The sequence below is a fragment of the Coregonus lavaretus genome (assembly GCF_964263955.1).
Source record: "Coregonus lavaretus genome assembly, chromosome: 30".
Taxonomy (NCBI): domain Eukaryota; kingdom Metazoa; phylum Chordata; class Actinopteri; order Salmoniformes; family Salmonidae; genus Coregonus; species Coregonus lavaretus.
Window position 1 is genome coordinate 5,707,946 of NC_140017.1, and position 15,489 is coordinate 5,723,434.

General features: G+C 42.1%; 1 pseudogene across 1 annotated transcript in view; it reads left to right on the plus strand.

Annotated features, from left to right (window-relative positions):
- LOC311105723 (tetratricopeptide repeat protein 12-like) overlaps nucleotides 1-14,761 on the plus strand; it is a 63,424-nt pseudogene extending 48,663 nt beyond the window's left edge. The window contains exons 15-18 of the transcript in view: nucleotides 9,224-9,289; nucleotides 11,919-12,115; nucleotides 13,837-14,052; nucleotides 14,581-14,761. The product of the transcript in view is annotated as a tetratricopeptide repeat protein 12-like (transcript). The remainder of the gene's footprint in view (nucleotides 1-9,223; nucleotides 9,290-11,918; nucleotides 12,116-13,836; nucleotides 14,053-14,580) is intronic.
- The last annotated feature ends 728 nt before the right edge of the window (nucleotides 14,762-15,489 follow it).

The following is a 15,489-nucleotide window of genomic DNA, read 5'->3' on the forward strand; positions in this document are numbered from 1 at the left end:
CCAAATGGGCACATTTATAAGCCTACATTTGCACGCAGGCCAGGTAGCCTAGGCCTACTTCTATGCGTAATCAGGTGCGCGTCCTTACTCAACATTGACAGGAGCACTCCAAACAAAACACAATGAAGAGTGACAACTTGTAAATGGAATGAAATAAACCAAAACTTGTTTCTCACAAGTGTAGCCTAGGTTGTGCAAACAACGTGTCCGCTCCGACAATGAGAAATGTAAAAGGCTGTAATAATAATATATTGAATGCATTAACAGAAATTACGGTAACCAAACAAACATTGTATATTAGACATTTTGGGAATTAACGGTAAATGTACTACTGGTGATACTGGTGTGCCATTCCCACGGCCTCCGCAATGGATTAGTCCACTGAGACAGGCGTCAATCAAGACGTGCCATAAATATTTATATTTTTTTGCAACTGCTCGACTAAAACATTATCTGTTGACCAACAGCCTATTGACCAAACAATCGACCAGTCGACTAAATGGGGTCAGCCCTATTCTGGAGTCCTTCCCAGCTTCAAATGTCTCGTGTCTGAGCCATTGAATTGCCGCTCCACTTTGTCCCTGTACTGTAGTTTTGCCTCTTTGATTGCCTTACGGAGGTCATAGCTGGTCTGTTTGTACACGTCCATGTTCTTAGTCGCCTTGCCGTGGTTAAATGCGGTGGTTTGCACTTTCAGTTTTGCACGAATGTTGCCTTCTCTCCACGGATTTTGGTTTGGATAAGTTCTAATCGAACCCAGTCACAGAGTCCGTGTGTATGTCGATACTATTCTCAGAGGCGACCCGGAACATTTCCCAGTCCGTGTAATCAAAACAATCTTGAAGCATATATTCCGATTGGTCAGACCAACGTTGAACAATCCTTACCATTGGTGTTTCCTGCTTAAGTTTCTAACTATAGTTGGGGAAGAGCAGAAAGGAGGTGTGATCTGATTTGCCGAAGGGAGGGCAGGGGAGGGCCTTGTAGTTGTCCCGGAAGGGAGAGTAGCAATGATCCAGATTCCCCGATGCGTGTGTAGCACAGTAGATGTGTTGATAGAATTTCGGTAAGATTTTCCTCAGATTTCCTTTATTAATCCATGGTGCTGAAATTGCGACGTCTATGCGGCTGCCTATAAAAATCGATGAGCGGCTTTCTGTGGTGCCAGGGCATGTAGCCTATAGCTTTGCTTTAGCTAATGGATAAATGTTAATTGGGAGGCCTATTTGGTCATCATTTTCTCTTGTTAAGCCTAACATTTCACAAAGCTATACACAGTGTCGCAATGCTGCCATTTAGAGCGCTGCCTGGCAACAATAATGTCATTACTTGTAATTAAAGTTGGAAATTCAAACATTGCCAGTTATAAAATAAATGTTTGATGCAACAGCATACTAATCAGCTACCAATAGATTTTTTTGAATTTCAACTGTCCTGTATAGCCTACCTGACCCTGTATGACATGAGCCATCCTCACGCTCTCTCCCAGCTAGGATAGAAAGTTGTTGTGCGTAAAACCAGTCTATTAATGCCAAATTATACAGTCAGTTCACCCTTAAAACACTAGCTTACTAGGGATTGTTTCATTATGCAGTTTATCTTACTATCTACAGCTAGGCTATATACTGTATGTAGCACCTAATTGGCTGCTATTTATAAACCTTTATTAACATTACACATCAAATAGCCTAACAATGAGTAGCCGGCTTGAGGATAAATTAAACCACTATTTATTGTTGAACTCAACAGGTTTTGTCTGGCTAATAGCTTACACAAATGGGCTGCAATATTCAAGGTAAATTAAATCCAACTTGAGAGACTCCCCTGGTCTCCTGAAGTCATCCTTGCTGCTTTTCTCTGTGTCTGTTTCGTTTTCTCTTTCTGTGTCTGTGCTGGTCTCTCTATTTTTTTTCTGTGTAGAGGCCTATAGGACCTACAGAATGCAACTGCGTCGCCTTGCATTTTTGTGTGCAAATGTTTTCACCACGACCTGTAGGTCCAGGTTGCGGGCCCGACTGTTTTCTATACTGAGTATTGCCATCCAAGACAGTCTTTACTGCGACATTGTGCATTATATGTCTATTGCGCTGCACACATTTTAAACTTAAGTCTTGAATGATGCATGCCAAGATACACCAGAGATAATGGACTGTTGATATTGTAATCACACAACTCAAATGCCAGTTCACAGAATGAACGAAATCGCAAACTGCTTTTTTTGTTCAAGCCCTCAAGAAGAGTTAGCTAAAGATGATCATCTGTTTGCATCTGCCAATTTATTGGCTGTCAAGTATCCAGACGACTTGTCCCCAGAGCATCCTATACAGTTAATCTCTTTCTGTAATGCGTTGAGGCCGGCAATTATGAGAGGCTCAATTAAAGATGTTGCATAACTGCTGTATTTGAAGCACCATTCCCTTCTGCCCAGTTTCCCTGATGTTGCTATGGCAATCAAGCTGTTTTTACCATCCCAGTAACTGTCGCTTCTGCGGAGAAGCCTAGGCCTATGAGGCTACTTCATTGGAAGTGTACATAAAACACCATGCCATTACGCACAAATTTGTAAATTAACCTTCGTTTCGACATATAGGCTACTGGCCTAACTGTTGCTCTCTAAGATATGCAAGGTGTTGGCATACGTATGGGATTAAGAATAACATTGTAGCGAATTCGAAGGGCTGCGCAGCGCAGCACAGTGACGCCTGTTTGAACGTGTAGACGACCCCCCCCCACACACACACACACACACCTGCATACACACACAGCCCACCCTTCTCTACCTATGTATGTACCCACACGGACTTGGATGAAATACCTAATCCAAGTCTGTGTTGTTCCTCCTTCTGAAAGAACCCAATCTGTTACACAACCTCTTGCAGGTCCTAATACTTACTATAATATGGTTATTATGTGCTAAAATAGCAAGGATTTGATTGTTACTAAAGCCAATTCTAAGGTATAGTTTCACCAGGTCATTTAATTCAGGCATTTCAACAGTGGCGCACACAGCAACAGGGAGCCAGTAAGACATGCAGTTAAACAAATCCCCTACTAAATAAAATGTTGGGTTTATTCTCGAAATATTGCTACTTTATTCACAAAGTTTTATATTGACTTTATTCTCAAAGCATTTCAAGTTTTTAAAGTACTATCCGTGTACTCTTCACTTTGCCCTAATACTCTTCGTACAGGTAATGTCCACCTCTGGCTCATTCTTTATGCTGTTCTGTTCTCGTTTGCCATAGCAGATACTGAGTGGAAATAAGCGAGTAAGTATCCCTTAAAAGTTATTTGTAATAAATGCAAGTTATTCAGGATAACATTTTATACAAAACTCTTTTATACACAATTTAAACAACAGAACTTAACACAGATAAATACATTATCTTGCCAAAGGGCTGAATAACTACAGTGAATTCAGAAAGTATTCACACCCCTTGACTTTTTCTAAATTTGATTAAATTGAGATTTTGTGTCACTGGCCTACACACAATACTTCATAATGTCAAAGTGGAATTAATGATGTTTTTAGACATTTTTACAACATTCATTAAAAATGCAAAGCTGAAATGTCTTGAGTCAATAAGTATTTGTTAAGGCAAGCTTAAATAAGTTCAGGAGCAGAAATGTGCTTAACAAGTCACATAATAAGTTGCACGGACTCACACTGTATGCAATAATAGTGTTTAACATTACTTTTTAATGACTACCTCCTCTCTGTACCCCACACATACAATTATCAGTAAGGTCCCTCAGTCGAGCGGTGAACTTCAAACACAGATTCAACCAAAAGACCAGGGAGGTTTTCCAATGCCTCGCAAATAATAAATAGGTCATTTAGCAGACGCTCTTATCCAGAGCGACTAGGGTTAAGTGCTCAAGGGCACATCGACAGATTTTTCACCTAGTCGGCTTGGGGATTAGAACCAGCGACCTTTCGGTTACTGGTACAACACTCTTAACCACTAAGCTACCTGCCGCCCCGAAGGGCACCTATTGGTAGATGGGTAAAAAAAAAAGCAGACATTGAATATCTCTTTGAGCATGGTGAAGTTATCAATTACACTTTGGATGGTGTATCAATACACCCAGTCACTACAAAGATACAGGCGTCCTTCCTAACTCAGTTGCCAGAGAAAGGAAACCGCTCAGGAATTTCACCATGAGGCCAATGGTGCCTTTAAAACAGTTACAGAGTTCAATGACTGTGATAGGAGAAAAGTGAGGATGGATCAACAACATTGTAGTTACTCTACAATACTAACCTAAATGACAGAGTGAAAAGAAGGAAGCCTGTACAGAATAAAAATATTCCAAAACATGCATCCTGTTTGCAATAAGGCACTAAACTAAAACTGCAAAAAGAATTGCAAAGAAATTAACTTTATGTACTGAATACAAAGCGTACATTTTTTTTTACTTAAATCGGCTTGAAAATCTATGGCAAGACTTGAAAATGGCTGTCTAGCAATGATCAACAACCAACTTGACAGAGCATGAAGAATTTTTTCAAGAATAATGTGCAAATATTGTACAATCCGGGTGTGCAAAGCTGGCAAGAGTGTGCAAAGCTGTCATCAAGGCAAAGGGTGGCTATTTGAAGAATCTCAAATATAAAATATATTTTGATTTGTTTAACACTTTTTTGGTTACTAAACTCAACCAAAAATGAAACGTCCCTTTTTCAGGACCCTGTCTTTCAAAGATAATTTGTAAAAATCCAAATAACTTCATAGATCTTCATTGTAAAGGGTTTAAACCCTGTTTCCCATGCTTGTTCAATGAACCATAAACAATTAATGAACATGCACCTGTGGAACGGTCTTTAAGACACTAACAGCTTACAGACGGTAGGCAATTAAGGTCACAGTTATGAAAACTTAGGACACTAAAGAGACCTTTCTACTGACTCTTAAAAACACCAAAAGAAAGATGCCCAGGGTCCCTGCTCATCTGCGTGAACGTGCCTTAGGCATGCTGCAAGGAGGCATGAGGACTGCAGATGTGGCCAGGGAAATAAATTGCAATGTCTGTACTGTGAGACGCCTACGACAGCGCTACAGGGAGACAGGACGGACAGCTGATCGTCCTCGCAGTGACAGACTACATGTAACAACACCTGCACAGGATCGGTACATCCAAACATCACACCTGTGGGACAGGTACAGGATGGCAACAACAACTGCCCGAGTTACACCAGGAATGCACAATCCCTCCATCAGTGCTCAGACTGTCCGCAATAGGCTGAGAGAGGCTGGACTGAGGGCTTACCAGACATCACCGGCATCAACGTCGCCTATGGGCACAAACACACCGTCGCTGGACCAGACAGGACTGGGAAGACATCCTCCTCCCTCATGTGGTACCCTTCCTGCAGGCTCATCCTGACATGACCCTCCAGCATGACAATGCCACCAGCCATACTGCTCGTTCTGTGCGTGATTTCCTGCAAGACAGGAATGTCAGTGTTCTGCCATGGCCAGCGAAGAGCCTGGATCTCAATCCCATTGAGCACGTCTGGGACCTGTTGGATCGGAGGGTGAGGGCTAGGGCCATTCCCCTCAGAAATATCCGGGACCGTGCAGGTGCCTTGGTGGAAGAGCGGGGTAACATCTCACAGCAAGAACTGGCAAATCTGGTGCAGTCCACGAGGAGGAGATGCACTGCAGTACATAATGCAGCTGGTGGCCACACCAGATACTGACTGTTACTTTTGATTTTGACCCCCCCCCCCCCCCCCCCTTTGTTCAGGGACACATTATTCGATTTCTGTTAGTCACATGTCTGTGGAACTTGTTCAGTTTATGTCTCAGTTGTTGAATCTTGTTCTGTTCATACAAATATTTTATTTTAAGTTTGCTGAAAATAAACACAGTTGACAGTGATAGGACGTAATTTTTTTTGCTGAGTTTACATGATTCCATATGTGTTATTTCATAGTTCTGATGTCTTCAATATTATTCTACAATGTAGAAAATAGTACAAATAAAGAAAAACCCTTGAATGAGTAGGTGTTCTAAAACTTTTGACCGGTTGTGTAGGTTTTCAGAGGAAAAAGGATAAATACATCCAATAATCAGATGCTGGACAGAACAACCCCAGAATAAATCAAAGATATAATGTCCGCAACTCTAATTCTGTAAACTTTTTTTTTTTTTATGCATTATTATTCCCATACCATTATTACAGAGAATCAGACAAATTATGCTACCGTCTGCCTATTGGCTACTTAGATTATTCAAGCCTCAAATACAACACTGCCTCTTTAAGACACAAAAAAGCTCTTTACCTGAAATGTACACATTTTGTGCTCTTGTATGAAGCAATCACTCCCCTATTGCTGACTACAAATGATCTATAACTGGACTAATAACTCACTAACTAGCAAAATATTTTGACAAAATGTGCACATGTGGCTGCATGCATCTCGCTTTAATCTCAAAACAAGCACATCTGCTCACGACCTGCTGTAAACATTCCAGTTCAAAGTAAATGGCACAGAACCATAAATGACAATGGTCTATTTGCATATAGGCTTACTGCAGCTCTGATTGGTTATGCCGCACCGGTCTGTATAGAAATGGGGCTGAGTCTTGCGTGTTAATGTGATAGAATCCTACTCCGATGTGTTGTGCCTACAACAAAATCTCATGCATAGTTAGTTTTGCATACTATGTCTTGCATAGTTCATTTTGTTTTGGTATGTTGCATTGAAAGTGGCTAATAATGTGTTGATTCGATCACAATTGGCACGGTAAAGGGAAACGTTGATAGTTTTAACTGACAAGGAAAACTCTAGAAAGTTGAGTGAAGTTCAATTTCATGCTTCTCTCCCTGGGCTGATACTGTATTTCTTCTGCGCAGCGGTCTGGGAGAGCTGTGAGGCAGTCTCGGGATACTGCGCGCCCGCGTTTAGAGGGAACATTGCCCAAGAGATGCTAACCTCTCACCATTACCGGGAGGTTAGCATGTCTTGGGGGTATGATCTTTGTGCCTCTAACTTTCTCACTCAGCAATGACACAATACATTATTTACCATTCATTTCTATTGTGCACAAAATAATTTGCAAATGCATCCAACAAGTTTATAGAGTCTCAAGCTTGATGTAGTCATTGCTTGCTAGAAATATTGGACCAAATACTAAACTTTTGACTACTTGGACAACAGGGGTGTCAATTATTTTGACCCCTATCCTTTTGATAAAAAAAATATCTATTTCTCTGAGCAATTGTATTAGTGTAAAATAATAGAATTGGTCTTTTTTTTTTTTGCATACAATATAGTTCAGTATTTGTATTATTTATTTTAGTCTTTTTTGCTCATCATTTGTCAAGGGTACCAATAATTTGAAAGGCGACTGTATATGAATCGTACACTACATGACCAAAAGTATGTGGACACCTGCTCGTTGAACATCTCATTCCAAAATCATGGGCATTAATATGGAGTTGGTCCCCTCTTTGCTGCTATAACAGCCTCCACTCTTCTGGGAAGGCTTTCCACTAGATGTTGGAACATTGCTGTGGGGACTTGCTTCCATTCAGCCACAAGCATTAGTGAGGTCGGGCACTGATGTTGGGCGATTAGGCCTGGCAATTCATCCCAAAGTTGTTCGATGGGGTTAAGTTCAGGCCACTCTGCAGGCCAGTCAAGTTCTTCCACACACGATCTCGACAAACCATTTCTGTATGGACCTCGCTTTGTTCACGGGGGCATTGTCATGCTGAAACAGGAAAGGGCCTTCCCCAAACTGTTGCCACAAAGTCAGAAGCACAGAATCATCTACAATGTCATTGTATGCTGTAGCGTTAAGATTTCCCTTCACTGGAACTTAGGAGCCTGAACCATGAAAAACAGCCCCAGACCATTATTCCTCCTCCACCAAACTTTACAGTTAGCACCATGCATTGGGGAAGGTAGCGTTCTCCTGGCATCTGCCAAACACAGATTAATCCGTCAGACTGCCCGATGGTGAAGCGTGATTCATTACTCCAGAGAACGCGTTTCCACTGCTCCAGAGTTCAATGGCGACGAGCTTTACACCACTCCAGCCGACGCTTGGCATTGCGCATGGTGATCTTAGGCTTGTGTGCAGCTGCTCGACAATGGAAACCCATTCCATGAAGCTCCCGACTAACATTTATTGTGCTGACGTTGCTTCCAGAGGCAGTTTGGAACTCGGTAGTGAGTGTCGCAACCGAGGACAGACGATTTTTACACTCAAATTTGACGAACTGACTTGTTGGAAAGGTGGCATCCTATGACGGTGCCACGTTTAAATTAATTTAGCTCTTTAGTAAGGCCATTCTACTGTCAATGTTTGTCTATGGAGATTATATGGCTGTGTGCTCGATTTTATGCACCTGTCAGCAACAGGTGTTGCTGAAATAGCAGAATCACTAATATGAAGGGTTGTCCACATACTTTTGTGTGTATATATAGTGTATGTGGGGAAATGGCTGAAATGCTCAAGCTTGACATTGATTTGAAAGAGCGTTAACATACAGGATGTGTTTGGGGAAAATGGATTAGGATGATAGTCTATATTCCTGTGGTTTAGGGCTGTTTGTGTGAGTATAAGCCCTGGCACTGGGTACACAGCTTGAGGATATATCATCTATCTATGGCATGGAAGACCCCCTGCTCTAAATGGATCATTATGCTGCATACTTGTTAACAGCTCTGCATCACTGCCAATCATGTAAAGATTACAAGCATGAGTTTAATTAGAAGGGCAATGTGTGTATGCGTGCGTGTCTGGTTGGTTGTGTCTCACTCTCTCTCTTTAATAATGCCATCTTAGAAATGGAGCAACAGTAGGAAAAGGGATACCTACAGTATTAACATATCAGCCCCACGATGACTGAAGAGAGAGGAGACCTGGAGCTTGTTACAGTACAGTTACCGAAATCTTTGAGGACAAAGCTCTCATTATGTGAACACACTGGCTGTATATCTACATAAATTCCAGCTCCCACCTGTGTTGGATTAATAGCAAGCAGGGTTTGCAAGCAACACTTTATTGGGAAGAATATTCACCTGTTTTGGTATAAACAGGATGAGCAGTCATTTCTATTTAATGCTATTTGTTTTCAATCTCACAGGTACGTATTTGCTTTTTGTGTTCTGCATTATGTTAATTGATATTAACCATTTTCATAGTAAATGATTTCCAAGTCATGACAGCGAAAATACGATTTACTCAGATTTATCTCTGTGTAGTGCAAGCTGAAAATGGAGACCTGCAAGATTATCCCTATCCGTCACCGCCAGCAGCAGCAGAATAGAGTCAGTGTCTAAAGAACAAAACGACAAAGGTCATGGTGGAGCAGTAACAATGCCCACAGAGAATAGCCATCTCTGTGGCTGTAAGTGCATCCCCGGGGACAGATTTGTTCCATAAGACACATGAAAGGCGCAATTTCACGAACGCCTCAACTGCTGAAGATGCAATTGCTGCTTTGTTTGGAAAGATGGATCCGATTTGACCCATGCCTATGGACAATACATCAAGCATGAGGTCTCCCACTGAGACAAATCTCACATTGATCTCTAATTATGAAGAGGCCATTTTCCTCTTTCACTGAAGCCGGATTTGAACCAATGAATTTATTATTACCATTGAGAGATAAAGAAGAAAATATATCTGGGAAGACTGTGAATCTCAGAAACCAGTTAGAATTGGTATTTCTCACCGAGGGCAAGACAAATGATACAAAAATCCAAGAAAATTCATCTGTAAAACTCCAAAGCATATCATCCAGCTTACCCTATAGTTTTCTTAACAGTCACACATTGGCGGGTGTTGAAATGACAAAAAAGGACATAGAGTTTTGTTTTGAAGATGGGGGAGGGGAAGAGCGGGAGCATGCTGTTGGGCAAGTTATGGCAATTCCTCTCACCAATGCTCCATTTGCTTCTGCCCATGGTCTCTCTGAACAGAACATTGAAAGCAGTGGGGTTAATGACCCCAACAGTGGGGTTGATGACCCCGACAATGGATCAATAATAAGTGGTATGCAAGATTTAATTTTCTCTTTAACCAAGTTCATGAAACAATCACATCAAAAAGCCACGTCACTGACCACGTTGACGAATCACCCTTGCCTATGAGAATGCCATCAATCCAAAGCCAAAGTGCAACAACATCCTTCTGCTCCACGAGGAGGACCACACCTGCTGTCAAAGTTCCTCCTGCCTCTCAGGCTCTGACAGAGAGTGTGACATCTTTGATGTCTGTGTTGAGTACCACTGGCCACCGGCCAGCACAGCCCGGTGTTCTGTCCAAAGAGCAGCAGCCTATGAGCCCCCTGCCAGAAGTTTCTCACACACAGCATGCATCTGTAACTACGATGACAACACTGTCAAAAAAAGCAAGATTCTAAGATTGCCGACAATGTAAACAGTATCGATAAACGGACTGCGCCTCCTGTTGTTTTGTCATAGACAGTGAAGCCAAGTGCTAAAGTAAATGCTCAGTTGCCAACAATAACAGAGAAAGGAGTTACGTTTTCCACTACACTTATTTCAGAAACCACAAGCAAGTTAAACATTCATGTGTCCGCCAACAGTTTTCAGCTGTGCTAACCTAATTACAAAAGGGTTTTCTAATGATCAATTAGCCTTTTAAAATGATAAACTTGGATTAGCAAACACAACGTGCCGTTGGAACACAGGACTGATGGTTGCTGATAATGGGCCTCTGTACGCCTATGTAGATATTCCATAAAAAATCAGCCGTTTCCAGCTACAATAGCCATTTACAATGTCTACACTGTATTTCTGATCAATTTGATGTTATTTTAAAGGACAGAAATGGCTTTTCTTTAGAAAACAAGGACATTTCTAAGTGACCCCAAACTTTTGAACGGTAGAGTGTGTGTATATATATATATATATATATTTGTGAGAAAAAAACCCAAATGGGGGATTGGAAGTGATGCAGACAATTACATTGATGGAAGTTACAATCTATCTGCAATATTAAAGCTGATCTACCCCCCCCCCCCCCCCCCCAACAAAAAAAAAAGACTTGCAGTAGGTCGGGTTGACATCAAGTCGAGTGGTGACACCTCTCGAATCTTTGCAGACAGTGCTGGGAAACTTGAAACACCATCTCCACCTCACATAAATCAGAATGTGGATGAATCGAAAAATGTGAACATCCTGTAGCTGAAAAACAACAAAGGACAGGAGTTCTCTCAGCCTCAAGGTTCTCTTGAGGAGGTGACAGAAATGACAATGGAAGAGAGCAGTACTGTTCACCATGGAATAATGAAAACCACAGAAAGACTGGCTAGAGAGGAAAAATGCACTTCTGCAAACATGTCTTTCTCCCATCTTTTAATTAAACAGCACACAGAGACATTCATCGGGCTGAAAAGCTCTCTGAATCTCTGGAAGAAGAAAATAGGTCATTCTCCAGCCAACCGCTAAGTCATAAAATGCCAGTGCAGACTATGATAACTCCAAGCCAGACACTATCACGAATTGTATATTTTAACAAGAAAACACAAAATATGCCAATGCATCAACAACACAAAAGCAAAGCAATCAGCAAAGACACCCAACAAAAGGTAGAAAACAAGTTTTTATGACAACTTTCTCGCGAAGCACAGTCCCAGGCCATCCAAATCAAATCAGAAATGTGAATATAACATTTCACGTCTCTCCAGAGATTGTGAAATCAACATTTTCTGCACCTAACAGTGTTATAAATCTGTTTTCGCTTACCGCTGCAAAATCAGTAATCACATTTGGGCAGTCAACTGTTCAGCCTAATTTTGCAATAAGGACATCTACTTCCCACACATCAATAATTCAACATGTTTCAGATCAAAAGCATCACATAAGCACTTCGACATCAACAACATCAGGAAACTCAGTCTCTCAGTCCATGACTGTTGGAAACGTGCAGTGTGTACGACCACCTCTCTTTGACATTGCTGCAGAGGACATCATGACCTCTGACATCACTGAGGCATTGAAGGGGAGTCACCTCATTCCCCTTCTACCGCCGCGTCTGTATGATGACACATCGACTAGCCCACCCACCGACGATTACTCGCCCACAGGGCCTCTTACCGCCAACCTGGCTTCGCATCATCGCCAAGGGCAATCTTCATGAGATAATGCCTTTCGACGCTCTGTCTCGAGGCCAATGGGACTCGTTTACAGACTCAGAGGAGAAAGAGGAACAGCATTCAAATGCCTCACATGCTTCTGGCAATTATGAGCAAATAAGCCCTTCAGATGCTCCAGTAGTGAGTGAAGTGAAAAGTGAGCAATCTGGGCTTAGCACACGGCCGGCGCCATTCGCAGCCGATAGCTCAGCTGGCACCAGCCACATTAACTTAACTCAATCACGACCTGATGAGACCATGGGATTGAGGACCAGGGAAACACCCCTGCCAAATGCATTACTACAGCAGACCACTAATGGGGTTGAGAATGACCATGCTTTGTCTGGAGTAAGTCCAGCGCAGGAGTCTGGTAGAAAGCTGCTGGGGTCTGGGAGTGACTCAGAGCCATTGGCCTTGCACCAGAGGATGGGGTTATCATCGCCTGATCTCCTCACTAGGTAATTATCATAGGATATTTGGTCTAATTAACAAAATAATGTATTATGATAGGGAAATTAAAAAGTGCATTCTAATATTAACATTCAACATTTAGTTAAAATCAAGTTAATTGAATTGGAAGGTGGTAACACTTTACCTTAAGTTGCCCCTATACCTATGTAACTACACAGTAATAACTGTACTAACAATATTTTATTAACATGTAGTTGCATTTGTCGTGACGTGACTAACATTAATCTGAAGACTGTTATTATCTAATTAACTAACTATGTTTAATTGTTACCCGATTAAATTAATAATGTAACACTTAACTCATTAGGATCTGGGGCACCACGAGAGCAGTTCTTTAAAGAGTCACCATCTCCTGAATTAAACTCTAAAAGGTCTTTACCTATCACATCTATAAACAATCAACTTATTAATCATAACCTCATATCATATCATCATTCTGAACAGTCGTAACCTCCTTAATCTGCAAAAACCCGAGCCTTACTTATGATTCAATACTACAGAAATTGGTTTAATGATTTATTTACTAGCTAATTAAATGGGAAAACAGTATAAACATACACACTATACACCGGTTATTGATTAGAGAAAACAGGTCCCTAGCGGAATGACAACAACATGGCTGATTTTTTAAAAGAAGAGATGGAGAGGAAGAAAGAGAGGGACAGAGACACTTAACCTTGACACATTCAGAAACTACTCTCACCTACAGTAATTACATACTTGGCACACGAACCACCGCCTGCTTTGAGTAAGAAATCATGAATGTATTTACGTGAAATGCCTGGTTCGCCGTGCATCTCTCTCGGTGTTGGGCCTTCTCGGAGTTGGGTCTTCTCGCGGTACGCTTGAAAGGCTCTGATTGTCTAAAAAGGTTCCAACAACTCTTCTACTATTGTTCTCTTCTTCGTAGTTGTCCGGTCTCCGATGACTTGTCGTGTAGTCCTGAACAAAACTACAGAGTTGATTTTCATTCCATTCGCTCTTGAAGATGCTTCTTTGAAGAGAGGCTAGCCAGCCGTATCGATGGGTCCCCAGTGGGGTGATGAGGGTAGCGTAATATGGTTCTTTGTTGATTTACAACAAGGTGTGAGCTGTTAACCCCCCTCTACGGGTGAAAGGGGGTCTGATTGAAGTTATTAATCGCAAACCTTATCTGACCTATTTGGATTCTCGTGGCCAGTCATGACACATTACAACTGCTTTGTAATTATAGGTTTCATGTTTGTTCTGATCTCTTTTCAGATTAGCACTATTTTCCAATGATATTTGTGGCACTTGCAATTACACGGCCGAGATGAACGTTCTGCCCGGAGACTTTGTCCGGTCTCTGGGGATCCTCCATGTGGTCATGAACCTGAAAACCAACAACAGTCAGGTGAACCTGGAGATAAAGTCCTGCTGTCTCTCGCCAACTGTTCAGGTTGATGAATTCAACACAACCTGTTGTGTGTTTTTCAGGTAAGTGTTCAAATTGTTTTTGTTTCATACATGAAATATCTCCAACAGCCCTACTACCTACAGCTTCAGAATGGGACTAAACCGTCAATGTTGGCACATGTGCCAATCAAGTAAATAATGTGCTTCTCTCTGTCCTGGAATCAAATCAATCCCACTTGATCCAGGTTATCAGGCAACACTTAAACACTTAGACAGCACATAGTAAAAAAAAAAAAAAGAGAAAAAGCACAAACCCTAATATCTGCCAACAGTGAATAAGCTCTTTAGCTGTCGACTACCACTTCTGCCTATATCTGAACAGGGAAGTTCTATTTACAGGGAAAAGTGTTGACATGTCATGTCTTCTTTAAATGGAAACATTTGTGACCCCTGCTATTTGAATGATCTAACTATCAAATTTACTTCAAAACAAAGTTGTGTTGTTCCTATCACATGTCCTGTGAATGTTTTTGCTGCTGCTGCTGCCAACCGATCCTCAACCCCCCTCTCAGTCCCACAGTTGTTGTGATTAGTTGTGGTAACTTCCAGGTTACCGCTGAACCCACAAGGAATTAGGCTGTTACCCAGCATCCTGTCAAAACGTGTCAGCTTCACCATCAGTCTCTTCCAGATGATGAATTACTCCATGGCTTACCTTCACTGCGATCTGAGCATCTGCCTCAGGAACCATATCGAGTGTGAGAGGGTGCGACTGGGACTGAGCCATTGAGGGACACAAGGAAACTCTTACTGAGATACTGAGATGGAGACATCCCAGCCAGTGGAATAGCTGGAGATGGAACAAGCTCATGATGCTACATTTCTCTCAATTTCTGTTGTTTAGCGTGCAGCCTAGCCTAGCGTGCCGCCTTCAAGCTGAAAATAGGCCTTTATGTGTTGTTTAGCATGTAGCCTAGCATGTGGCCTAGTGTGCTGCCTTCAAGCTGAAAACAGGCCTTTAAATATGTGTTGTTTAGCATGTAGCCTAGCATGTAGCCAGGACTAAGATTGAATCGTACTACACCGGCTCTGGCGCTCGTCGGATGTGGCAGGGCTTGAAATCTATTACAGACTACAAAGGGAAGCACAGCCGCGAGCAGCCCAGTGACACAAGCCTACCAGACGAGCTAAACCACTTCTATGCTCGCTTCAAGGCAAGCAACACTGAAGCATGCATGAGAGCACCAGCTGTTCCGGATGACTATGTGATCACGCTCTGCGTAGCCGATGTGAGTAAGACTTTTAAGCAGGTCAACATTCACAAGGCCGCAGGGCCAGACGGATTACCAGGACATGTACTCCGAGCATGTGCTGACCAGCTGGCAAGTGTCTTCACTGACATTTTCAACATGTCCCTGACTGAGTCTGTAATACCAACATGTTTCAAGCAGACCACCATAGTCCCCGTGCCCAAGGACACTAAGATAACCTGCCTAAATGACTACCGACCCGTAGCAC